This window comes from Rhipicephalus microplus, chromosome 2 (genome assembly GCF_043290135.1).
Source record: "Rhipicephalus microplus isolate Deutch F79 chromosome 2, USDA_Rmic, whole genome shotgun sequence".
Classification (NCBI taxonomy): Eukaryota; Metazoa; Arthropoda; class Arachnida; order Ixodida; family Ixodidae; genus Rhipicephalus; species Rhipicephalus microplus.
Window position 1 is genome coordinate 35,988,992 of NC_134701.1, and position 26,234 is coordinate 36,015,225.

Genomic DNA, 26,234 nt, shown 5'->3' on the forward strand with positions numbered 1-26,234 from the left:
TGAAGGCTTAGTAAAAACTACTGAATTTTTTTGTTCATGAGACAGTAAAAATTCTAATTAACAGCAATGTATGACAAGAGAATTTAGTGCTCCAGAGCTGCTCCAAAACCGTATTAGTCCTGCTCTCAAAGCTGCTCCAAAAGACTGATGCCTACTTCCACCCCTGTCAGAAACAGCTTGATCGATCCCATCTCTGCATACAATAACAGTAGTGCCATGAAACAATTCCCAATAAGAACACTTCTTGCAGTTTTAAATTAAAATGCACACCATCTTCCCGAAGGGAATCCTGATGGAATGCGAAGCAGCAGCGTTGTATGCAGGTGGCATGAAATGTTGAACGGCGCTAAAGCGGGTGCTGCGGTGAGCAATGGAAGATTCGTTTGAAGAAATGGCTGGTCTTGTCATTTCTTTTGGGTGGATGTGGGTGTTGGACCAGAGCTGGCGTGCAATTTTCGTTGGCTATCACAGCCTTGCGATCGGTGAAGTGCACGCTGTTGTGATCGGCCCCCATCCAAAACGGCTGATTGCTGAGAAGCTGGCCATAAAGAGGTGCACAAATGATTGGGAAAAAAGAAAAGAAGGCTGTATAAGTACGCATGTAACCAGTGTATATTGGAAGACACTAGTGTTTTTTTTCTTGCCTACGACGCGGCTGTTGTGATCAGCCCCCGTGTCTTGACACTGTTTGGACAGGTGGAAAGATCTTGACTTTGCTGCACTTCCTGAAAATGCAGAAAGTAACAGAACAGTGAATTCTTTAGGTCCGCTGGCTTGGCTCAAGCCCTTTGGGCCTGTACGGCTGACAGATTACCTGGAAAGGGCTGTTCTACTATCTGGGCTGCCTAGATAGACTGGTAACCTCTGTGTGGCTGGAGTCGTCGGAAAGCCCTTGACAATGAGCTGAGTGCAGAGAAACATCTTCGGTGACATTTCTCGCATTCCAAGCGCCTTTCGAGCAAACCAATGACTGCTCGGCAGCAATGCCTTGTTGAGGAGTCAACCTTGAACTTGGCCAGCTGGTTGGGGCGACTGCACCGGGGCGGGGTTCCAGGTCAATACACTGTGCCAGATGTGCCGTGCTGATCACCTGGCCTATTATGTCTACTGCCCCTCCCTGTACGATGAACTGTGCGTGCCTTTCTACCTTTCCTGGGAGGGGTTTGTGACTTTGCCTCTTCATGAGCGCAGTGAAAGACGACAATTCGTGAGAGCAGTGAGAGACAACGATCCTGTTGGAGGCTCCTGGACTCTATTATAGTCTTCCCTCGCAGGGAATCTTGGTAAGACGAAAGATATAAAACGCGAGCGCAAAGACGCTCAAGTGGGCTTTTTCTTTTTGTCATGTATCATGTTTCCTAATCATGTAAATACTGTAAATAAATGTTTCAGTTTTCAGCTTCGTCTCCTCGATTTGTCTTCGCCCTGACCCTTGAATGGCTCAGAGTCCCAATGAAGTCCGCCAGTCACAACAACGCTGAAAGGTTCTTGCAGAAATTCGACCTCGAAGTTGGGAAAGATCGTATTGATGTACATTGCCCTTATTGTGGTGGGTAGTTTCCGTTTCGCCAACACGCACTTCAGCGAGTGCACGTCACGCATGCTCAGTTCATTCCATTTAATACCTTAAAGACTTTCAGGGCGGTATAACTTAAGGGGTGGTTACATGAAGAACAAATACAAAAGTGTCCTTTACAAAGATTTATACAATCTAATAAATTTGTTATTTTTAAGTCATGTTAGTACACCACTGGAACTTTTATTATGCACTGTTAGTTTCAGTATATACTGTCAGACGCTTTAAAAACGGAGATGGGCAGGTGGTAGCAACAATTTCCTTCAGAAGGGGGTTACATTCTGAAGCAGTTCTAAAAAATAATGAGGGTGAAAAAGTAGTGGTTTGTGCATGTGGACGCGAGACTTAGTGCGAGTGACCTAGGCGGCTAAATGTGCACGCTGCGGTAGAAACATAAGGCGGTTGATGAAAAGAGCTAAAAAAGAATTTGTGGTATAGCAATAGACTAGCGAGATGGTAAGGATGGGCGAGAGGTGAAAGACTGCTTTGTGATTTTAGTTACGTGACCCTGATGTTATAGGAATACGCGGAATGAATAAATCTGGTCGCCTGACTTTGAACTGTTTCTAATGCTTCGGTTAGATATGCCTGATGTGAATGCCAGACAGATGACGCGTATTTAAGTTCTGGCCGAACGAGTGTTTGATGAGCGGTTACTTTTACGTGCTGTGAAGTATGGGGGAAGTAACGTTTTAAGAAACCTAATGTATTGTTAGAGGTTGATAGGATATTAGTGCCGTTGGTGCGCTAGAATAAGTCAGTGCCTACAGTGACACCCAGGTATTTGTATGATGATACTAAGTCGAGAGGTGTGCTGCCTATTTCGTAAGTAAAGACCAGGGATTTTAGGCTTTGAGAAAATTAGATTAGTTTACATTTTTTGCATTAGGAGACATTAACTTGGTGTCACACTATTTTAATAAGCTATAGAGGTCTTCCTGTGGATCTTTTTGATCCATTGTCGTTCGCTCACTGCGATAAATAACACTCATCTCCAAACCTTCTGATATTGCTAGTGAGATGCAGTGGAAGGTCATTGATACATATGAGGAATAAAAGTAATGCAAGGACGAAACCTTGAGGGACGCCTGATGTTACAGAGGCAGGGCTTGACAGGTTTTTTTTTTTACAGTGATGGACTGTGAATGGTTAAGAAATTTTGTTATTTGTTTGACGACAGCAGGTTGCAAGTTAAGACTTGAAACTTTAAGTAGCAGTCGCTTGTGAGGTACTTTGTCGAAGGCTTTAGCATAGTCCAGGAAAATTGTGTCAGTTTGTATGCTCATGTCGAGGTTAAAATGTATATCATACAGGAATATTGCTAGTTGTCTGTCACATGAGAGGCCCTTTTGAAAGCTATGCTGTGAAGGATGAAAGAAATGATTAGAATCGAGGAAATGCATGATGTGGGAGATGACGTGTTCCATGATTTCACAGGGAATGCTGGTTAGGGACATGGGGCGATAGTTTATTGAAGAGTTTTCATTGCCGGATTTGTAGACTGGAACAATCTTACCACAATTTCACCGATTTTCCAGTTACTTTGGATAGCCGATGTGGAAAGTGATTGTGTGAAAATTAATGATAAATTATGATAAATAGCATGAACCTTCATGACCAGTGTTTTTAAATACCTGTGTATTTATTTCATCTATTTCAGCTGATCACGAAAGTTTGAGGTTATTGATTTTGCATGAAATTTGGTATACACCTAAAGTAAGGGTACACATAGAAGAATTTATTGTACTTGATGGTAAGGAAAGTGGTGCGTCCAGCCCTGGTGTGAAAACGGTGCAAAAGCAGAGTTTAACACTTCAGCTTCAGCATATTCGGCATCAGACAACATTTCACCCAAATCACTGGAAATGACAAGATCTCGAGCGTCATCAGCGTTCGCCACCCTCCAGAGTTGCTTCGGATTATTCACAAGCATATTATAAAGATTAACGTGGTAAAAAGTACGTATAGCACGGCGTAGTACAGTTATATAGGCATTCTCAGAAGCATATCTATCACAGGCGCCCTGGTTTTTCCCGCATCTGGCAGTATGGTAAACACACTTTTTTTTTTTAGTTTTCAAGGCGCTGTAGAGTATTTGCAAACCAGGGCTTGTTTCTGTTGGCGCTAAACAAGCCCTAGAAATAAATTTATCTGTCGTTTTTTTTAGCGCAATCGATCAGCCATTCTCCTCCTCCTCCGCTGATGTCAAGGTTGAAGTCTCCCGCGACTATGAGAAGCGCGCAACGACACGCCTCACCGCAATCAGTCAGCGTCTCCTCGACACAGCGCTGAACATGTTCCTTCAGCAGGTTGCGAGTGAGGTACAGCGCAAGAATCACGACGTCGCCGACGTGCACGGAAACACACTCGAAGCAGGAGCATCTTGAAGAGGTTCCGGATCGTTCTTCTAGGTTGTCCTTGAACGCATGTAGCACACCCTGACTCCATGCATGAACAACGACTCCTCCCGCTGCCGAAAGTTTCAATTTGGTGCGTGCTACGGCGTCGAAATCTTCGATCTTCAAGGCGGCTGCGTTTCGTTTTTCCACGAGAGACAGCACGTCCACCTTAGCGAGGATGACCTCCCTTCGACGTCCCGGATGTGAGCGATGAGCTAGCGGCGGTAGCAGGAGGTGTTGTGGGCGAGCAGATGAGGCGGTAGCTGCGCGCGGTGTGGCAAGCGCGCCGCAGGTGAGGAAGAGAGTGACGTCAGCACGCAGCTGTGGCGTAACCTACTTGGCACTCCTTCAGCACCTGCGGGTAGGGGAGCGTGTTGCAGTGCGTTCGTCCAGACACATGGAGGGACAGTGTTACACAAACTAGTCAAAGAGCTGCTTCGCATATAAAAATACACAAAGAAAAAAAGGGGAGGGGGAGGTGGGCAGAATAAGTTCACAGTACCACCCATACCGAGAGACATGCACTCTGAACTCAACAAGGGCAGAAATGTCGGTGAAGCCAGAGGTTTTCGGGTGCAACCATGAAGCAGTCTTTGTTTGTATAGGGTATAGGCAGCACGCTACCAGGAATGTCATCATTTCATGGCTGCTGTCGTAGACCACACAGAACAATGCCAAAATCAGCACATCAATCATGTGGGGTCTCGGAAAGAGATCGTCTCTCTCAGAACACACGGACACAGCAGATGCCATCGGACCAAACCAAACAACAAACATTTATTTAACTGTTTCTATAGTGACAATGTGATCAGCCAAATTAAATACACCACTACTGATCAAAACATTAAAACAACCTTACACAATATTAATATACACTCAACATAACAACAAGCACAAGGTAGCGCGAAGATGACGTCGCCAAAACTCGACTCACCACGAGGGCTCACGACAGATGACTTGTGGTGCCATCCACCATAGACCCACTGCAAGAGACAACGGTTTGTGCCAAGTGCCACTCGTCAAAGAGAACCGCTCATGCTGCTCTTGTGCCGTCAGCCAGCCTCGCCTCCAGGTGTCACTGCTGGCGCTACCGGGTCAATCATAATGATAATGTTGATAAATGTTTACGAGCACATTGCCACTTACTGCTTGATGGTTTTGAACCCTAATTGCGGCCTATACACGAAAGACATGTGTGCCACGAGGCACAAACAACCTCACAGGGGGTATTAACAGCCCCACAAATGTCACACGAAACATGGAAACTGTGGAAGAATTGGCTATCACAACGGCTGTAGCCCACACGAACGCTTCATGTAGCGACTCGCAGGCGGCTGTTCGAAAGTATGCAAGTGGCAGAATCTCGCCCGAAGCCTTGCTGATTCTTAATACAGGCACACATCACGAAGCGGACAAATGTGTGCACATCCTTTGGTTCCCTGCCCACATGCTCGTAATCATCCGCTGGTCAGTTCAAATAAAGTGGCGCTCAACATGGCTCTAGGTTTTAGGTGTCCGCGTCGCGTTGCATGAAGGAGCCACTCAAACTGACTCTCCTGCACCAGTAGGAATGGGACGATCGGCTCACTAAATTTTGTAACAACTGTGGTGTCGGGCATTTCATGTCCTAAATTCAAGAATTCTAATTTCGGAGCCATGGACGTCCGATTAGTTTCGGTTTCGCGGATGTGTTGTATAGCGCCACAAAACGGCTATATTATGTAACCACTGCTACACACTGATGCGCTCTCTGAATAAAGAGAACCTTCTGAAAAAAGAGACCCCTCCTCCTTTTCGGTCGAGCGTGACGTTCCTTACAGTGCTCAGGCGCTAATGTGCCCATTATCCCTGTCAGACGGTGCATCCGGCAGTGATACAACGGAGATGAACAAAAACTGAGCATCTTACGTACTTCCTCGGCATCCTCCACTGATTTTCTATGCGGATCACCATCTTTTCAGGCGCGTTTACAGGGCACCACCCTACTTGCACGCTGCACAAAATGCGCTAGGCCTACTGCGGCCACCCCTGCATGTTTGGTCAATGCTTGCTGGCACCAGCGACTCCTCAGTGCCTTAACATTCGAGCATGACTTCCATGATTGCTCCTCCTCCGTTTTTGCAAACTCTGGGCACACCTCCCGTGCCTTAGGCGAAATGGTGCTGTGTCTTCCAGGGGTACGACGATGTCGACGCCGGAGACACTGCCTGGCCTGCTCTCAAGAAGAGTGTACTACTTAAAGGCCTTAATGTCTACTAGACACTACGAAAGGCACAGGACCAGGCGGAAAGCGGAGACGGGACTCGAGACGAAGACACGCAGGATGAATTCATCGCAGCACTCGCCCTGCTAGAGAACTGTTTCAAGGCTCCAAGCTATGAAGTCCTAGAGCGTCACTACTTCAAAATGCGCAAGGAAATACCGGGGAAATCGGTTACTGACAACGTTCCTGCTTTAGAGGCAATGGCGAGCAAATACTACTTCGGCGCATCCGCCAAATCCATGGTTGACGATCAGCTGCTCAGCGGAATAACTGCACAAAAAGTGCGAAGACGACTGTTGCAACTGGGTCCTACCCTTACTTTACAACATGCAATTCAAATTGCGAAGAAAGGGCAGCATACCGAACTAGAAATGCGGGAATTCACTAACGCAGTGGTTCAGAAGATAGGATTACATCCAGGCCCACAAGATGGCTGCAAAAAGCAAATGTATATCGGACGGCCTCCCCAACAGAACTCAGCAAAAAGCCAACATAGCCGCGGGCGTCGAGATTCCTGTCCTACTACATCAAAGTTTTCAAGCCACCAGGATGGACCACACCAATCTGAATCGGGTGTCTGCTACAGATGTAAATCTCATCAACACTATGCGAATTTTCTAATTTTCCAGCCCGCAACCACACGTGTTCTGCCAACAGGAAACGAGGTCGCTACCATGCTATATGCGCTCATCAAATATCAGCACGTCTCAATAGAACATAGCTGAAGTACAAGACACTGCTTTAACAAACACAGATACAGTTCTAAACATTGATGAACATTTCAGCCATTCTTCGCGCGCTGAAGATTACTGTTCAAGTTGGTCGAGTCAACATTCCTTTCCTCGTTGACATTGGTGCGACCGTATCATGCCTTAACTTACAAGATTTCAAGAAGTCTATTTCGGGGACCAGACTACTTGACTCGTACGTTTTCTTCAGGACTACTCGAAGAAATGCATTCCCCATCTCGGATACTTGTCTACAAACGTTCTGTACAATGATACCACTGATGCTGTCACATTTTAAATAGCAAAAGAGTGTTCTTCACTTCTTAGGTTGGATGCCATTCGAGGCCTCAACATAACCATTGAAACATAGTCCTGCTCACAAGTGTCAGGTTCAGAAACGCCAAGAATTCCTGCCAATGCTCTTTCTCAATTTCATGAACTCTTCACCCAGGAACTCGAACTGGTGAAAGGCTACATTGCACGAAGTGAAACGCCGTCCAGGTGTGCTGCCAGTCGCTGCCAAACATCGCAGATTGCCATTCTTGCTTCAATAACAAGTCTCCGATGAACTTTCTCGTATTGAAAAATGTGGCATCATCGTATGAGTTTCAGCATCAGATTGTGTCTCCACAGGTCTTGGTGAAAAAAAAAAAAAAGAATGGTTCCTCAAGACTTAGTGTGGACTTGCGTGAACCAAACAAAGCCATTGTGGTTGATGGGTTTCCCCTACTTCCCATCGAAGAACTTCTCCAGCAACTTACAGGTGCTGTTTACTTTTCAAAGCTAGATCTCGCATCAGTGTACCATCAGGTTAACTTGTCAGAATCAAGTGAAGACTTAACTACCTTTGTAACACATGACGGTTTATTCAGATTCCATAGGATTTGTTTTGGGCCTGCATCTGCCCCTGCAGTTTTTCAGAAAATGATTTCAGACATTTTAAAAGATTGCCTTGGAGTACTTTGCTACTTAGGTGACAATTCGGTCCAGGGTTGAACGCATGCTGAGCATGATGCTAATTTACAAGTTGTGTTGTACTTGGACGCATAAGCAATACAGAAACTGAACGACAAATGTGTCTTTGCCATCAAGCGAATTCAATGTTTAGGACACAATGTCTGTGCCAGAGAATTGTCTCCTCTTGAATGCAAATTGCGTGCTATTGTTATTGCATCTGCACCTGCGAATTTTAAAACCTTGCATTCATTTATTGGTCACGCTGGCTATCACTCAAAGTTAATTCCACATTATGCAGATGCTGCTGAACCACTGATATTCATGTTGCATAAAGGCTAAACATTCAATTGGTCCAAGGAAGCCAATTCGGCTTTCAACAATATCAAAGAAGTACTAGCTGCAAACCCATTCATTCAGCTCTTTGACGAGAAGCTTCCAATAGTCACTACGACTGATGCATTCATCATAGAATGGGGTGCTGTGTTTCAACAACTAAAATCTGACCAGTTAATTACAATTGCTTTTGGTTTGAGAACCTTGTCTCCTGCTGAACGCAAATACTCTGCTGATGAGCGTGAAGCCCTAGCCTGCCTCTTTGCTTGTGAGAAATGGCATGTGTACTTATGGGGTAGACATTTTACATCACGCACTGTTCATCAGGCTCTTGTTACATTACTTTCTGCTGGGTCAGAGGGCCGACGGCCATTACGCATTTCATGCTGGTGTGCCAGACTGTTGTAGTACTACAACTTCACTGTAGAGTAATACAAGGGTTCTCATAATGTTGTGGCGGAGGCACTTTCTCGTTTACCTTTACAGCTTCCAGTCTGTCCAGAACTACAAGAAGAAATAATCTCTCTCATTACTCCTTGCATAAGTAAAGCTGACTTACCTACAAGCAGCGACTGAAGATGCTACATTGCAGCATGTGCTTGAATTCATTGCTAATGGCTTGCCAGATGGGAAATCTCTGCCACCAGAACTACTGCTCTACATTGCAGTCAGATCTGAGCTGTTCTTTGTAGAAAACTTAGTTTTTCGCGCAGATAGAGTCATCATTCCTACATCAATGTGTGACAGACTTGTGCAATTGGCTCATGAAAGCCACGGTTGTTGGACGATGAAGCAATGGCTTAGAGAAAGATACTGATGGCCTGGCTTGGATAGTCCAGTCAAACATTCTGTTTGCAACTGCATTGTATGTTAAACAGCTGATAAATCTGCTGAACCTGTTTTTGCACCCCTTCAGCCTGTTTTGTGGCCGAGCAAACCAAGGGGAAAGCTAGGCATGGACATTGCGAGTCCACTTGAACGTGCTCCATACGACTGCAGATTTGCAATTCGATTAGTTGACTACTAGTCTAAGTGGCCGGAAGTTTGTTTTACTCATGCAGTCACTTCCGAAGTGGTAATTGTATTCTTGACGGCACTTTTCAGTAGGGAAGGCTTCCCTGAGGCACTTGTTACGGACAACAATCCTGAGTTCAAGTTGCAACTATTTCAAACTTTTCTCTCACAAAAAGGCATTCAGCATCTTTGCTCATCGAACTATTATCTACATGCCGATGGCCAAGTGAACGTTTCAGCCGAGTTCTGAAAGAGCAAATTCAGCTCGCTCAACTTGAATGCAGCCCACTGAAACATGCTTTTACAGAGTACTTAGACGCGGATCGCTTTACGCCTCAAGCTACTGCAGGCTTTTCACCTGCAAACTTTTACATAATCGCCAGCCTCGTTCTGGAATCGGCACGGCAGGGTTACACCCGTCTTCTGCTCCTTCACCAACATTGGATTCTGCGAGAACACGAGTGTTCTATAAGCAACAGGCAACTAAGCAACGCATTGATTTAAAGCATGGAGCTAAATTTTCTAAGCTACAGGTGGGCCACAGGTTTAAAGTTTGTCTTCCATGCAAGCAGATTCAGTACAAGGGTTCATATATAATTATTAGTCAACTTGTACTGTATTCATTCTGCCTGAGTGATGGCAATGTATGGAATGTTTCAAAGCTCGTACTAGTTCATGCCGAGTAAAACTCAACTTCACAGCAGTCTTCAGTTCCTCTGCCTAATTCTTCATTCAAGCAACAGAATTACTCCCCACCTTCATCTTTTTCTGCAATGCCTCAGTAAGTGACCCTTCCACAAACCACCTTACAGGCACCTTCACAAGAAATGGCTGATGTGCCCAGCCGCAGTGCAAATTGTTTCGACGGGGGGAAAGATGTGTCTGTTACGGATGTGTCATGTACAGACAATCCAGAATCGTTACCGCACTTGCTCTCTGACGATGAGCATGTAGGTGAGCCCCAAGGCGCAAAATCTTCTGAGAGGGATAAGGCTCCGTCTGTGAATCCTTCACCTTATTCTCCTGCATGCATGCCTTCGTCCCAAGCGATGCTGTGAAAAACCAGCGCGTTACAAGGATTATGTTCCTTGAGCATATTTCTACATTACTACATGTGACAACTAGTGTATAATCTTGTTTTATTTTACAATTTTCTGCAAAACATTTTCTACGATTATGCCAAATTATCATGTGCACCAAAGATTTATTGCACTTTTACTAGTCTATCTTGCTCATGTTACTATATCTGAAAGTTGTAGTGCTTTGCCGCAGCATAGTGTTCGAAACAACTGTGATTATACACTGTGCGGCTAGTTCTGGATAATTCATCCGGGTTCTCTTGTACAAGTACGCAAGTTTACGTCCCATTTTCTTTCTATGGGGAGATAATTTGGTGTCTGGCATTTCATGTCATAAATTCAAAAATACTAATCTTGGAGTCATGGACCTCCAATTTGTTTCAATCTAGTAAATATGTCGTATAGTGCCACACAACGGCTATAGTATTGTGTAACCATTGCTACGTGCTTACGCGCACACTCTGAATAAAGAGTCTCCTTTCCGTTCTCGGCCGAGCATGATGTTCCTTACAGCGCTTCGGCGCTAGCGTGCCTATTGTCTCCGTCAGATGGTGCATCCGGCAGTGATACAACAGCACTATCAAGCGCAAACACAGGAGTACCTCTGCCTCAGTCCTGGGTGAATCGGGCCCAGTGCACTTAATGGCGGCAGCTACAAACGTGCATCACATGCACGAAGCCCGTCATCATGCACCGCATATATTCCAAAGCATATAGCACAAATCTATGGCAGTACTGTACCACTAAAGCCACTCTTGACTATATCCTATGGGCTTGTCCAGCATTATTCTGCAATTCTGGGGTTGCGGCCTCCAATGAAGAGCTTCGGGTGCATTGATGGACTGCGCTGCTCAGTTATATCCTGGACTAGCAACTCTGGGAGTTCCAGTAGGCCGAGGCAGCTGCCTGTAGTCATGGTTTCTCTGTTATTTCCTAGATGGAAGCCCAGCTCAGCAGTCTGCTGGAAATTATCAAAGTGAACCACTTTTTCATTTATCAACTGATGAGAAAAGCAGGAAGAACATTTCAATAAGCACAAAGGTAAGCTTAACCTTTATTTACACTTTTCTGTCTTGTGTAACACTGAAGACATGTCATCTTAAGTACAACCCTGCTGCTGTTTCCCCAGAAAACAAGTGGAAATTTCTAAAACACAATTTTCCCAATCTACAATCTGCACTCTTCAAATTCTCGTAACCCTGGTAAGCGTTGCGCTGACGGTGGTTACTCTAGTACACTGTAAAGTGGTTGTGCTGGTCAAAGTTGAAAATTAGAACATGTGCAGTTTTGGCAGGCTGAATTTGATTTTAAGAGTAACATGATTTCTGTAATAGTTGTTTTAGAGCTCGTGAAATGTGAAATGAATGATTATTTCTACATCCAAGATTTGTTTAGTTAGCCCGTAAAAGTCATAATTACTTTTAGCTCGATACGATTGGAAAGGAAATCAAAGAAGTACACGAATAAACAGACTTTCCAGCCACATTTACACACCTTCTGTCACAATGGGCGTTTAATAAGGAGAATAAACATTGCCAAGAAAAGTATAGGGGATAATTTTTGAAGTAACTATTATGTGAAGAAATAAAAGTGAACGAAATGATTACTTGCCACCAGCAGGATCCGACGTGTTAATGTAGTTCGAATAGAATGACATTTTTTAGGTGTGAAGCTCCCAAAGCAGTGGTATGGTGGCCTTAGTCTGCCCCTCCTAGCTCATACGTGATCGCCTAGTTCGATGATTTACTCAGCAGGTGCGGACAGACTGATAGACTGACGCACAAAGAGGCAGACAGATAGAGAAGCGAAGGATTCACGGTTTACCGATGAAACCCTCCAAAGCCTCGGCCCAGTCATCACTAATCACTCCGTGGATATGCTGTGGTCTTTTTTCATTTAATTCATTTTACCTTCAATTGCACAAAGCCTTACGGTGGGGTGTGGCAGTTTGGGCTAGTTGGTATGACATCACGGTAGTTATAGCGCGAGAACAGAACGACGACAACAGAACAACGTTCTTCTTGTCTCTTTGTTGTGGTTCTGTTCTCGCGCTATAACTATTGTGCTTACGGTGGGGAGGGGGGTGCATTAAATAAACTGTAAAAAGAGCAAACAAAGTAATACAAAATAATGAAATTTACAGAACATAAGATTTCGTGTAAGGCAGTACAATATATTGTTTGCATAGACAATGCAACATTATGTTGTGGGGTCTCGAAGTGGTGAGCACCACGCTCTTTGAGTGAACGGACACAGTAGACACAGTCGGAACGAACCAAAACAACCCACATTTAACTACTTTTAGAACAACGATATCTTCAGCCGAATTAGTATAACATCAATCATGATCCACACGCTAAACAACCTTACACAACACTCAACATGGCAAAAAAGGCGGTGTCACTAACGCCTGACTCACCACAAGGGCCCCGGTAGACAGCCCGCGGTGCCGTGCCCTGAGGTTCCACTGCGAGAGACAGCCGTTCGCACCAAACACCACCAGTCAAAGAGGACCACTAATATCTTGAGCACTGCCACCCAGGCCTGCTGCCAGGCATCACCACCAGCGCCACGCACTTACCATGATGGTAATAGTGGTGACAAATGCTCGCGAGCACAACACCACCTACCGTTCAATAGTTGTGACCCTTAAATACGTCTTCTGCGCGAGACACGTGCGCCACGCAGTTCAAACAACTTTACAGTAAGTTTCAGCACCCCCACATTCCCCCAACCACAATTCAAACCATATCCGGAAAATGAAAACATGAAAGAAATGAGCTATACACGCTGTAACAATAAAGGGCAACACATGTCCTTAAATAATATCTGTGCACCACGACACCACCTCTGGTCGACACTGCTGCCTTGTCCGGCTCGACGACTTCACCCCAGTACCAGTCCCGCAACAGCAACGCTACCGTCGGCGCGACGAACCGTCACTCGCACCGACATGTCTTCCAGTTGCGACCAGCACTCACGAGTGCGTTGGACTGCAGGCAGTTGTGCAGGTCCCAGGCATGTCCATCGCCCGAAGTCTCAACCTCACTCCTGGCCAGCGATACTGACGATGTGCAGAAAACAGTCAGCCGCGGGCTGCATCACTCCCGCTGCTTACATTCAAAAGACTCGACAAAACACTGCAGTAGGGCAAAGGGAAGGGAGCTTTGAGCTCCTCGCCCACATGGTACGATGGTCCCCAGACAACAGTTGACATCTTAGGCTCGTCCTCAAAAGCTACAAACGTCCTCGTCCGCTTGGCAGCATCCTGAAAATGTTTCCAGAACATTGTTTTCAGGATTATCCTTAAAATGTTCATATGCGGACGTGTTTAGGACAGCAATCCGCTTGGCTGTTTATGAATGAAAACTACAGGATTTGTACAATGAACACCTTTTTAGTGCAGCTTTGTTATAAAAAAATAAATATAGGAATATCGCAAAGGCAAGCTTGCCGACCCACACTTTTTGCTTATTTCGAATGAATACATATGATTTTGGTATGCAATGCTTGCTGGTCCGATTGTTTAAAGGGGCCATCCAACACTATTGAAGCACCTATTTTTTATCTGTGGTTAGCATAGACCGATAGCTGTAGATGATTTTAGCGTCGATCTAAGCGCGGATATCAAATGATTTAGTATTTTAAACACACAATAAAGTCACTACATTGCTGCGGACAGCATTACCACGTAGTGGCCCTCCCCAGATCTTTGCGGGCGTAAGTGACGCCGGAGTGTTGCCACCATACCATTCGATAAATGTAACGTTGGAAGTAATCGTGGTGTAGGATCAAAACTGTTAGGTTACTAATCTGTGCAATTTTTCTTTTCTGTGCATTTTATTCTAATCCTGAACAAACGTGGCCACAACAAAAAAAAAGATCACGGTGACTACAAAGCACGACAGAGGCGCTGGCTGCCATTTCACCACTGGATTCTTGGCTTGCGCGAGCCGGATGTATATACGAAAGACCTCTCTCATTTTCTTCTCTCCCTTTACTTTTGAGAGTTTGCGAGCTGCCTCTTTCCGCACGTGTGCTGTTGAAGGGGTGCAGTGCATCATTGTTGTTTGTTGGGCGGCTCAACAAACAATGTGCGAATGGTCAACAACACTTCACTGTCTTGGTCGTTCCACAAGTTCTTTTCTCAGAATAAGAGGAGAGAGTGACTTAGAATGTTGTAAAAAAAATAGAAAATACCTCCCTTCGAAACAGTAGCTCCCGCTCATGTTCTCGCAAGCCAGGCGTCGGGCACCACGCTTGTACTGTGGCAACAAGATCGCGACTTTGAAAACAAGAAAATAAAAAAAAGCGAGCAATGATGGGGTGCGAGCTTCTGCTGTGTAGGCGCTTCTAGCTTATTTCTTTGGGACAGCCTTTTGAGGTCATGGGTGAGTGAAATGTGGTCAAGTGACCCTGCAAAAATCGAGTTGAGGGCCAGCATTTTTTTTTTCTTGTATGGCCAATTTTCTTAGTCGAATAACTTCAGACTACGTGCCGTTTTTTGCTGCATTAGTCTGTACTTCAGTCTACACAACCCACGAATAAAACATGGGAGGTTGAATAGTGTTGGAGGGCTCCTTTAAAATGCAGTATTTAGGGCGACAATAACGCTCGCAAAGCTAAAATTTGTCTATATATATTTAAATTTCTCGAATTTCTGGCCGCTAAAAACACTGCGACTCGGGGTTCGAAGAAAGAGGTTCCATAGAACCTCTGAAGTGGTAGTCCCGGCTTGGCGAAACCGCCATAGACGGCAATGGAATACGCGTCATGCATGCGTCGGTTTGCAGTTCCACGATAAAAAAATGACATGGAAACTACATTTAGATTACGCCAACGAACAAATGCCTCTTCTCGTTTATGAAAGAAATTATTCCATGCATGCACCCTATGTCAGCTGCACGCTTTGCAAAGTCAAAGCAAAGGCTCGCGATTCAGGAGAATGGGAGCATTCTTTCTTGGTTGCTCAGCTAAGCAGCTGCGAGATGTCTGAGGAGAAAATGGCTTGGAAAAATTCAAGTCCCTTTTCTCACAGAAGTCTCCCGTCCTTCACAACTTCCCTGGAGTCATTGAAGCTCTTCAAAAGTCTACGCTTGCTTAATTTGTTGCAACGTTTTCACCTTCTTCTCAAGTTGCTCAGTACAGTATCCTTTTTGGCACCTTTCTTTTTTCTGATTGAATAAAGTTTTAGGAGTTGTTGGCGAAGCATTTTCTTTACTCGGCTGCTCTATGTCCAAAGCAGGCAATAAGAGTTCCTGGGGCTTCGGGGGGTCTCTTATTCTCTTTGGCTGCAAAGAAAAAAATAATCTAAAGAAAATCTTTCGTTTCATTTGTGGTTGCTTTGGTAACTATTGCGGCATAAAAGGTTTGTAGTATGTATTGGGAGCTTTTAGAAATGTGTGTGCAAATACACATATAAAGGGAACGCGACATTTGCTCGCCATTTTCATATATGTGCTTGTGTGTGTGTTGGTAGATTACCACAAAATATATAAAAGTTGAAATAATTAAACTTAAAATTATAAAACAGAGGTAGTTAAGGAAACGGGAAGTCACCAGTATTTTCCCAGAGTTATGGAACTCTAACCAATTTACAGGCAGAACCAAAACTGAAGCACCAATGCTGCATGCAACGGACAAACTCCAGGACACGTACCCCAAATGAACCATTCATAAGAACGATTGCAGTGGCGTTAGTTCTGTACAATATTTATCAACTTCCGTTGGCAACGTGTGTTGTCATGGCAAGCGCAGCCTTCAGATACAGTGGCTAGAATGTACTTCAGAGCCTAGAAACGAGATAGCTTGATGTTTGATATAATGCCACTCACTCATTCTGGCAACCTCGTCTATCAGCATTTTGATTTCGGTTTCGTCGGCAAGATAGAACGGGTTTCAAAGGTGCCTCATCTTGTTTTTGACGCAATTGCTTATTTTCGGGACTAGATTCTATTGAAGCTACATCAAGGAGCTATGAACTAACAAGTTTTTGCAGATGTGCTGGTAAAGTAGGAAAAATTGAAGATACACTGCTAGGCCGCAGTCAGGTCATCTGTCCCATTCTGTCGAAACAGCATTTTTCGAAGTGAATGGAACAGAGGTGGGGTCACCGTCCTTAGCCCTTATACTATTTCTTCGAACAGCACTTTCCAGGCAGAACGCAGTTCACTGTCTTTCAGAAACCTGTAACACGGATAATCACGGCATGAAATATTCTCTACGCTTGCGAATTCAATGATACAGATGCACCAAACTCTATATTCACTTGCCAAAAAAATATGCATACATGCCGTCATTCTTGTCTTGTAAAACAACGCCAGAAAACTTGGAATTCAAAGGGCATTCAGATGTCCTACTCATTCCTATGCTTGATACGGGCAGCCATAGACCGCAAGTAATTTGTCCATTGTCCATAAACTTGAAACTCACTGACAACGTCGTGTTAGCGAGCAATCAAAGCTGAAATTACCTTCCATACTTTAACACACTTGTATTACACGCATGCGCACTTTTCATAATGTTTCTAATTTAACAGCATACGTGGAAAAACAGCCGATGGTCAGCGAACGAAGCGAGAATACTTACACGTGAAAAGTGATGCCAGGTGTCTTCTTCATGCGATTTGTGCAGCCATAAGCGACACACAAAGTCACCAGGGCCTTGTAAAACCTTTAACTGCTTTACAAAAGCATGCCATAGCCTTCAAAAGCTACTGCGAGGGCAGAGATACGAAGCGCACTTCGTTGTCTGCTTCCGAGTCTTTCCTTTACCAATATGGTGGCGACCGGCTTCATTCATGGGGGCGCATGGGCGCATCTCCATTCCCATAGTGTTAATATACAAACTCTAAACAGAGTCTGTATATTAACTCTATGTCCACTCCAGAAGACATAGTATAGATCATAGTATAGAAGAAACACCTAGAGTAGAGTTACTGTACATTTAGGTAGGAGAGTTACAGTGGCTAGAATAGGGAAGTGTGATGAGCGGCAAGCGGCGTCTACAGAGCGCAATGAAGCTCCTGTGGAGGAGCAGCATTGGGGCACGCGCAGTCGTTTATACGTCTGACCAAAGCTCAGGAGGTCGTAGAGAACAGCACAGAGGGCAAAAATCTTGTCATTATTCATGCTGGTCTCAATGATGTGCTGAAGGGCAAGAGTCAGAACCTTCAGCGACAGTTAGAGGGCGGGATGCGTAAGCTCTGAGATGCCTTGGAGAGTGTGCATGTGACTATACGCACAGTCTTAGAGGTCTGGGGGCACTCTTGTAAGATTGAAAAATGGTTATAGAGGCCAACTGTGTCATCAAGAGTATGAGCCGGCAGCTCGGATACAGTGTAATGGAGGTGAACTAAGACCTGTAGAAGCCCAGCGCTTGCCCCTTTGCACAAGATGGCATTCACTACAGTGGTGCGACGAGCAGGATGGTTGGTAATAGAATGGGTCATCAAGCCACAGCTTGTTTAGGCGGACCCAGAGCCCTGAGGCCAACAGTGTAGCCAAAGACGGTTCTAAAGGGGCATCAATAGTCATGCCACATGGGGTCAGTCGGAGAAGAAATCCACGTAACCACAAGGGCCGAGCTAAGTCAGACATAGGCAATATTAACATGCTGGATGGCAGGAATAGGTTAAAGTGGGAAGAGATAGAAGAGCAGCTAAGGCAGGAGGAGGTGATAGTATATGGAGTTGTGGAGACACATCTTCGGGACATGAAGCAACTACCTTGCAATCCGGACTACGTGTGGGAATATTGCAATAGAACATAAGGCAGCAAAAGGGGAGGTGGAATTGGCACATTTATACATAAAAGTATGGTTTGGCAAAGAGTCGAGCAGGGATGCATGGAACATTTATAGTTAAAAGGGAAAGAAGCTGGGCAGATGACACTCCTTGGTTTGGTGTACTTGTGGACAGGAACAAAGGCGGGAGAGGAAAACCAGGCAATGGTGGAGTGTAAAACAAAGGATATTGAAGAATTAGGAGGAGAGTGCGAGATAATTATACTAGGAGATATGAATTCACATATAGAAGATATAGATGGGTATATGGACCCAACAGGCGAAATGATCATTGATATGTGTGAAAGACATGATTTGATCATTTGCAACAGTACTGAGAAGTGTGAAAGGCAAATAACATGGGAGGTAGAAAGGCTGCAGTCGACGATAGATTATGCACTAATGTCACATAGGATGTATGATAGGCTCAGGGGAATGCACATACATGAATGTGGCTTTAAAAGTCTGGGTAGTGATCACAAATGCATCAAGCTAGATTTTGGAAGAGCAATGAAAGTGAGAGGGAGACAAGATGAGTAACTACAGAGGAATTTATATTCAGAAAGGCAAATAGAAATAGCTACTAAACAAACTGAGAAAGTAGTCACTGAAGATAATAAAACAGTGTAGACGTACACAAATCTAATCAGACTGTCTGAGCTAGAGCTTGCTAAGGCACGCGACTAGTCACTCCGGAAAAGGAAACACAAACCCGAAATTAAGCGGAATGAGGAAGTTAAGAGGGCCATAGCCGTTGGGAATAAGCCTCTAGGAAACACAGACATGCTAAGCAGCGGGGTGAACCGACAGAGGATGCTGAAAGAAAATTGGACATCTTTCTAGGCTGTAGAAGGAAAGCATCCCTTCTGATCAATGAAAAGATTAGAGGAAAGGGGGCTCAGTGGCTGGCTGAAGTACATAAAAAGGATACAAAAGCAGCTGCAAAATTTTGGAACCATCTAAACTTCCCAAGAGATGAGACAAGCCTAGAGCAGAGGTTTATAACTACAGCTTAGGTGTTAGGCTAGAAGGAGACGAAGCTATTGGATATATAAGAGCCAGATGATGGAAAAATTACAACAAGAAAGGGCCTTATGCACCTTAATAGACAAGGATGGATCAAGTGATGCAGTGGCTACGTTTTCACAACAAGAGTGGGAAAATGCTGAGAAAAAGGTTCCTAGTAGTACATCAACAGGCTCTGATGGCATTATTAAACTTATCAGTGCAAAAACTTCCGGGTGATTCCACAAGAGATCGACACGGGTCTAAAAGTTGATATTTTAGATATCATTGAGTATTTTATATTTCGTGCGCCTCTCACCAGGTAGCCCGAAAGTCAACTTCGTTTTATGATTAACGACATAACTTACGAGAAAAAAAGTATCAAACTTCACCAACACGGAGGCACCAACTTTGTCACCTGTCATTTTCGAAAATTGCAGATGCTATAAAAAGACAAATATTTTTGTTTCAAGGAAGATATTTTTTACCTGAAATGTATGTGTAATGAAGAATTAATTTATGCGGTTTCAAGTTTGCAGACCTTAAGAAAATAGCTCTTAAATATGTCTAAATTTGCGACAGTTTAAAATAAGTTACGTATTTCCATTTTTTTTTTCCGAAAATAATGCAAGCAGCGTTTTCAAACTTGACACGTTTTAAGGATATAGTGTGTTCATTAGGTACATAAATTATTGCTGCCGTAGGGCACATGGAAATTTTTATATATTGCCTCAAAGTTCTCATATTGGCAAAAGTGTACTCCACTGAAATTTGAATAATAAAAAAACCCCATCTTCGATATTTCTTAAAATCTCGTAAATACCAATGGACGTCCAAATACCAAAATCTTGTAAACCCAATTGACGTCCAGGCAGCTATGGCCTACTACTCCAAAAATGAGTATAGCTGCTCTCGGCAGAGTCCCAACAAAAAAGATGTAGTATCTGTTATTGTTGACGGAAAAAAGAAGCTTGTTTCGAAAAGGTTTATGACCCGTTCGGTGCGAGAGGCTTACCGTCTCTTTAGAGAAGCTAATCCGAACACGTCTATTGGGCTCTCAAAGTTTTATTCACTGAGGCCGAAGTGGGTTCTTCTTGCACCACACCAAAATGTGTGCCTTTGTATATACTGTGCTAATGCCACGGAGTGTGTTTCTGCCCTACATGACGTCACCGATAGTGCCTACACGGCAGACTTCTTGAAAGAACTATGTCTTTGCAGCTCCCCTACAAGTGATTGTTTTTTAGGCCATTGTGACTATTGTGCTAAGGAGGACGCTCTGACAGCCACTTGTTTAGGAATCCCTTAAGATATTGAGGTAGCCTATGCAGTATAGGAAAATGGCAATCTAGTAAAAAAACAGCCCAGGCAGGTGCTTTTCTGCGAGAGCTAAGTCTATGGTTCGTGAAGTGGATTACCCATGATTACATAAGATACATTCAAGAATCAGCAATACGCCAGGCGAAAGAGAACCAAGAAAAAGAATCTTGCATTTTTCACTTTGATTTCGCCGAAAATTGAACAGCCATTTTACCGAATGAGGTACAGTCGTATCACTGGCACAAAAGACAAGTGTCCATATTCACGTGTGTCGTCACAAGGAAGCAATCAATTCAAAGTTTTGCCATCATCAGTGATGACGCATGCCATGATGCTGCACACTCCTGTTTTGCTCTACAAATAATCCACAACTATATGAAAGAACATCTTAAGCCTGACACGCATGTTACTTATGTTTCTGATAATGCATGCAGTCACTTCAAAAACAAGTACCAGTTGTTCGAGTTATGTCAGAAAGATCATATATCAACAAAGTGGATTTTTTCGGCCACAAAACATGGCAAGAACTCTTGTGACGGCGTTGGTGGCCTACTAAAGCATCAAGCTACGCTCTACAACCTCAGAGCGGCAAGCTCAGCTGTGATTATGTCAGCATCCCAAATGGTGGCGCAAATGAGCGCGAAGCTCAAGAATGTCAAGCTGCTGTGTGCAAATGCAGACGAGCTAGAAACATTTCGTCAGTTTAAGAAGAGCCAGTGGAAATCGTTGCCACGTGTTCCAGGCATACGTTCTTGGCATGTTTGGCTAAGCACATCTGAGGGCATTGATCGTGGTCGTGTTTTGTTAGCGTCACGTACTGCTAAATGTGATTTGCAAAAGATGCAGCCATTTTGAGCGCATCTCTTGTTTCACGCAGTCACCACCAAAATACCAGTGAGGGTACTTCAAGCGCATATTCTTTTTCTAGTGAGACCCAACACTTGCGTTGGAACATTTTCATGTTTGAGTTTATCTGCAAATATACCGTAGACAGATGTTTCGCAGCTGAGTTACAGTGTCGAAGATTTCCTCCATTAGTGCTGTGTTATCAGGAGCATAAATGCGCCTTCATGGCTACGTATTTGTCACAGTGCTAAAACAGCCTTGCTTCACCAAATGCGGTCACGTTTACTTGCGTTTGAAGCTTATTGCCGCTTTTCTGTTCCGATTTCTAGATTTCTCAACCTATCAGCGCATTCTCGAAAAGCTCTGATTTGTACCATGAATATTGTCGCTAAAAACAAAATAATGCAACATGTTTTTCTATATTACTGTATGATGGCCTTCGGTTGTCTATTTACGAGATTTCAAGAAAAATCGAAGATAGGTTTTTTTATTATTCAAGTTTCAGTGGAGTACACTTTTGCCAATATGATAACTTTGAGGCAATATATAAAAATTTTCATTTGCCCTACGGCAGCAATAATTTATGTACCTAATGAACACACTATAGCCTTAAAACGTGCCAAGTTTGAAAATGCTGTTTGCATTATTTTTGGAGAAAAAAAATGGGGAATACGTAACTTATTTTAAACTGTTGCAAAATTAGACATCTTTAAAAGCTATTTTCTTAAGGTCTGCAAACTTGAAACCGTATGAATTCATTCTTTATTAGACATACATTTTAGCTAAAAGATATCTTCCTTGAAACAAAAATATATTTTTTTTATAGCATCTGCAATTTTCAAAAATGACAGGTGACGAAGTTGGTGCCTCCGTACTGGTGAAGTTTGATATTTTTTTTCTCGTAAGTTATGTCGTTAATCATAAAACGAAGTTGACTTTCGGGCTACCTGGTGAGAGGTGCACGAAATATAAAATACTCAGTGAAATCTAAAATATCAACTTTTGGACCCGAGTTGATCTCTCGTGGAATCACCCTTCGGACAAGTAACACAAGACGAGGATGAGCGCAGGCTTTCAACTAAATTTATTAGTTTTTGAGCTGAGAAGTTCAGTAATGCATTACCAACTAGCTCAATGCCACATTTTACGTGACGGCACCCCAATTATGCTGATAGAGGAATTAGGCCCCAAGTCTAGGCAGACCTTGAGAGAGGCAGCAATTAAAACAATAATCGATGGTGAAGTCCCTGATGGATGAAAACTGAGCTGGATGATGATGATTTATAAAGGAAAGGGGGACAAAGCTCACATAAACAACTATCATTCTATAACAATGACAACAGTAGTTTACAGGCTGGTAATGCAGATTATAAAGAAAAGACTGCAGGCATGGATAGAGGATGAGGGGTGCTGAGGGAACTGCAGAATCGGTTTCCAAAACAATGGAGGTTGGAAGACAATCTGTTCTCACTGATGTAGTGCATCAAAATAGCAGAAAAGGAACACAGGACCCCGTGGCTAGCATTTTTAGATATCAAAAGAGCGTACGATAGCGTGGTTCAAGAGGTCTTGTGCGGAATACTGGACACACTAGGTGTGAAGGATGTAGTCACTTAGCTCTTAAAGGATATCTGTAAAAGTAACAAGTTAGCTATAAATTGAGAAAAAGAGGTATCCGAGCCTGCAGAGTTAAAATGGGAGCTTAGGTAGGCATGTTCTCTGTCACCCTAGTTAATCATGATGTACCTACAAGGATTAGAGGCCAAATTAGAGGGGAGTGGACTTGTCTTCAACCTCTCTTTCATCAAACAAGGATAACTCATTGAACAGGCAGTTCCAGTTTTGATGTACGCAGATGGTATAGTGCTAATGACCAAGGAAGATTTGCAGAGATTGATGAACATCTGCAGAAATGAGGTAGATAAGTTAGATTTGAGATTCAGTAAGAAAAATTCAGCAGTCATGATTTTTAATGATAATGAAGGTAGTGTGCTTAGGATATAGGAGGCCATGCTAGAGATAATGAATAAATACAAATGTATGGGCATATGGATAAATAATAGAACCAAGTACCTAAGGGAACACGTAATATACGTAACGACTAAAGCAAACAGGAATGCAGCGGTGATGAAAAGTAGGGCACTGTGGAATTACTATTGACATGATTTGTTTAGAGGAATTCGGAAAGATGTCTTGGTTCCTGGTCTGACTTTTGGCAATGCGGTATTTTGCATGAGATCAGAGAATCTAGCAAGATTAGAAATTAAGCAACGAGGAATACGTAGGTTTGCTTTCGGAGCTCACAGGAATACACCAAATCAGGGAGTAAAAGGTGATATGGGATGGACATCATTCGAGGCCAGGAAAGCTAGCAGCAAAATAAACTTTAAGAAGCGATGAAAAGAAAGGGGAAGGAGCATTGGGCTAGGAAGGTTGTATATAAGAAATGTCGATACACAATGGAGGAAGCGAAGCAAAAGATTGATGTGTAAATGCTTAGAAAAGAGCAGGGGGTCAAACCAAAAAAAATTATCGGTTAAGAAGAAGGTGAAGGAAGCTGAGACTGATATGTGGAGAATTGGCATGATTAAGAAGTCCGCACTAGAGATCTATCGGACTTTTAAGCAGGAAATATTGCAGCACCATCATTCGCCAAGAGGCCAACAAATATATTGTTATGGTTGAACAAACACTGACTGGATCTATTTGCAGGGTGAGAATGAGATAGGCAATCAGAAAAAAAGATGGAGTCCTCAGACCGCAGAGACGTCGTCTTCCTCTTTCACATCACCGGCACACACTACAGCTCGGCTATATATACATGTTTGTGTGTGTATGTGTGTGCGTGTGTGTGTGCGTGTGTGTGTGTGTGTGTGCGTGTGTGTGTGTGTGTGTGTGTGTTCAACTATGCTAACAGTGAATTCTCATAAGAAAAGTGGCTGAAGAAATGGTGCATTTCTCCCTCAGATATTTGATTACTTAAATAATAGATCACTAGCATAAACAAATTTTACTCAAACAATGCATTCATGCCATTTATAAGCTACAAGCACGGGACAAGTACAGACAAGCCAAGGTGGTGGTGGTAGTGATTGGAAGAAGAAAGCGCTCAATTCCCCAAAGTGGGTACCTGCCATTTATCCAAGGAAACAAAGAAACAAATTTCTGCAACCCGGTTGGGAGCACGGCGCAGCGCCTACAAGCCAAGGTCAACTCAGCAGTCGCATGCTACCAGAGAAACACGAAAAGAGGAGAAACAGATAAAAAAAAAACTTTTACTTCTGCATGGTTCTACTGGCCCGGCCTGCGGCCCCATAAGCTCCCAGTAGGAATACCGAACGACCCCTCTTTTCGATGGTATTTGTTTTCTCACCACACAGAGCAGCACGTGCGTTCCTTAGAAAAAAGTTGGGGTTCTGTAGTTCGGCTTTGGGGACAAAACGCATACACCATGGGTCCCGTCTCTCAGAGAAAGAAGGTCTGAAGGAGGGAAAAGAATGCAGGCTTTCCGCTTCTTTCCTCTACTTTTTTTTAGGTGATGACATTAGGAAGAAGACAACCCTCACAGCGCCGACGAGTTGCCGAAGCGTTACCATGCAAAGTCATAAGACGCACAGGCATTGATTGAGCAGCATTTCCTTTGCCATGTCCCTAGAGGCAGCCACCGCGTTTCGCTGCTGACGATTTCATGCGTACTCGAAAATGGCAATGTTTTCCGACAAACTGCCTGTTTTGTCTCTTGGAAAAATTCACTTTGATCTGTGCAAGTGATGTGCCGATCCGTTAGTCTCCTCTAGCTGATGGATAAAGAGTTGGTCAGGTGAACGGCTGCTGTATTAGTCGCTGTTAATCGTGTTTACTGGTAAATACACGCCTTTTGTGGTTTTGTTTGTTTTTATTGCAAAAGCATGAAAAATATTGCTATTTTTTGCCATAAGGGAGCAATGCAACGAGGACTGCAAAAAGTGTGGATAGCGTGATGCACTGGTCTCGCTGTGCTGACAGGAAGTCTAGTGAGGTGCCAGCTTGGTTCATAAAATACTACGTAATTTTTTTCACGTTACATAAGTCGCAAATGAGCTGTAAACTACGAGTGAAAAATATCTGCCTGGCCCGCCATAAAGGTAAGATGTGTTGTCCTTAATTTATTTGTTGTACTGTTTGTTTCCAGCGACTTATAACGAAGAAACTGTGCGCTCTGGGGCTTCAAGCACGTTTCAGAATATCAAGGCCCTGACATAATTATTATAAGTGCACAGTTTTTTTCTGATTTGTGTATATACCCACAAAATTGTTTTGCCGAATAGGGCGTGTACACTCGCATGTAGTTATGTCGCAACTAGTTATGTAAATAGTCTGCCTTTCTCTAATTATTAATCATTCGGTTCTTTTCAGCTTTTTCCAGCAACAGAACGATGCAAGCCTCACATCTCGGTGGTAAAACATCGTACACCGAATACCTATTCACGGCCGAGGGCACGAAAATCCACCGAAAGAGAGAACCATTCTATCAGGAATGCCACTTCATCGACTGTAGAGTTGAGTTGCATAAGGCCTGCTGCAAATCATTCCATGTGAACAATGTGGCATGAAAACATAATGCATTTATTAAACTGCGAAATAAACATATACATTGAGGAAACTTACGTTCATCTTTCTTTTATTGCGTGGTACATACTTAAACGCTAACAAGTGCAGACTTTAGAGGCGTTTAATTTCGCCTTAAATGTGCAATGAGCCAATGTCATGTGCGCAAAATACAAAAAAAAAAATGCAGAGCAAGGAACGTTGGCAGCCGACCTACTGCCGTCGCTAAATTAACGCTCATGTAAGGTCGGGCCATGGTCAAGCTGCGTGCGGCACGCACTCGGACTCTACGGCCAACGCGGTCGGGCCTACATTGTGTGCCAACGTCGGTCAGCGTGATACCAC

At 43.7% G+C, this 26,234-nt stretch overlaps 1 long non-coding RNA gene across 1 annotated transcript; it reads left to right on the plus strand.

Annotated features, from left to right (window-relative positions):
* Positions 1-25,944, plus strand: LOC119169142 (uncharacterized). The gene is made up of 2 exons (XR_005109536.2): positions 1-11,390; positions 25,698-25,944. It is a non-coding gene; the product is annotated as an uncharacterized LOC119169142 (long non-coding RNA).
* Positions 25,945-26,234: the final 290 nt, after the last annotated feature.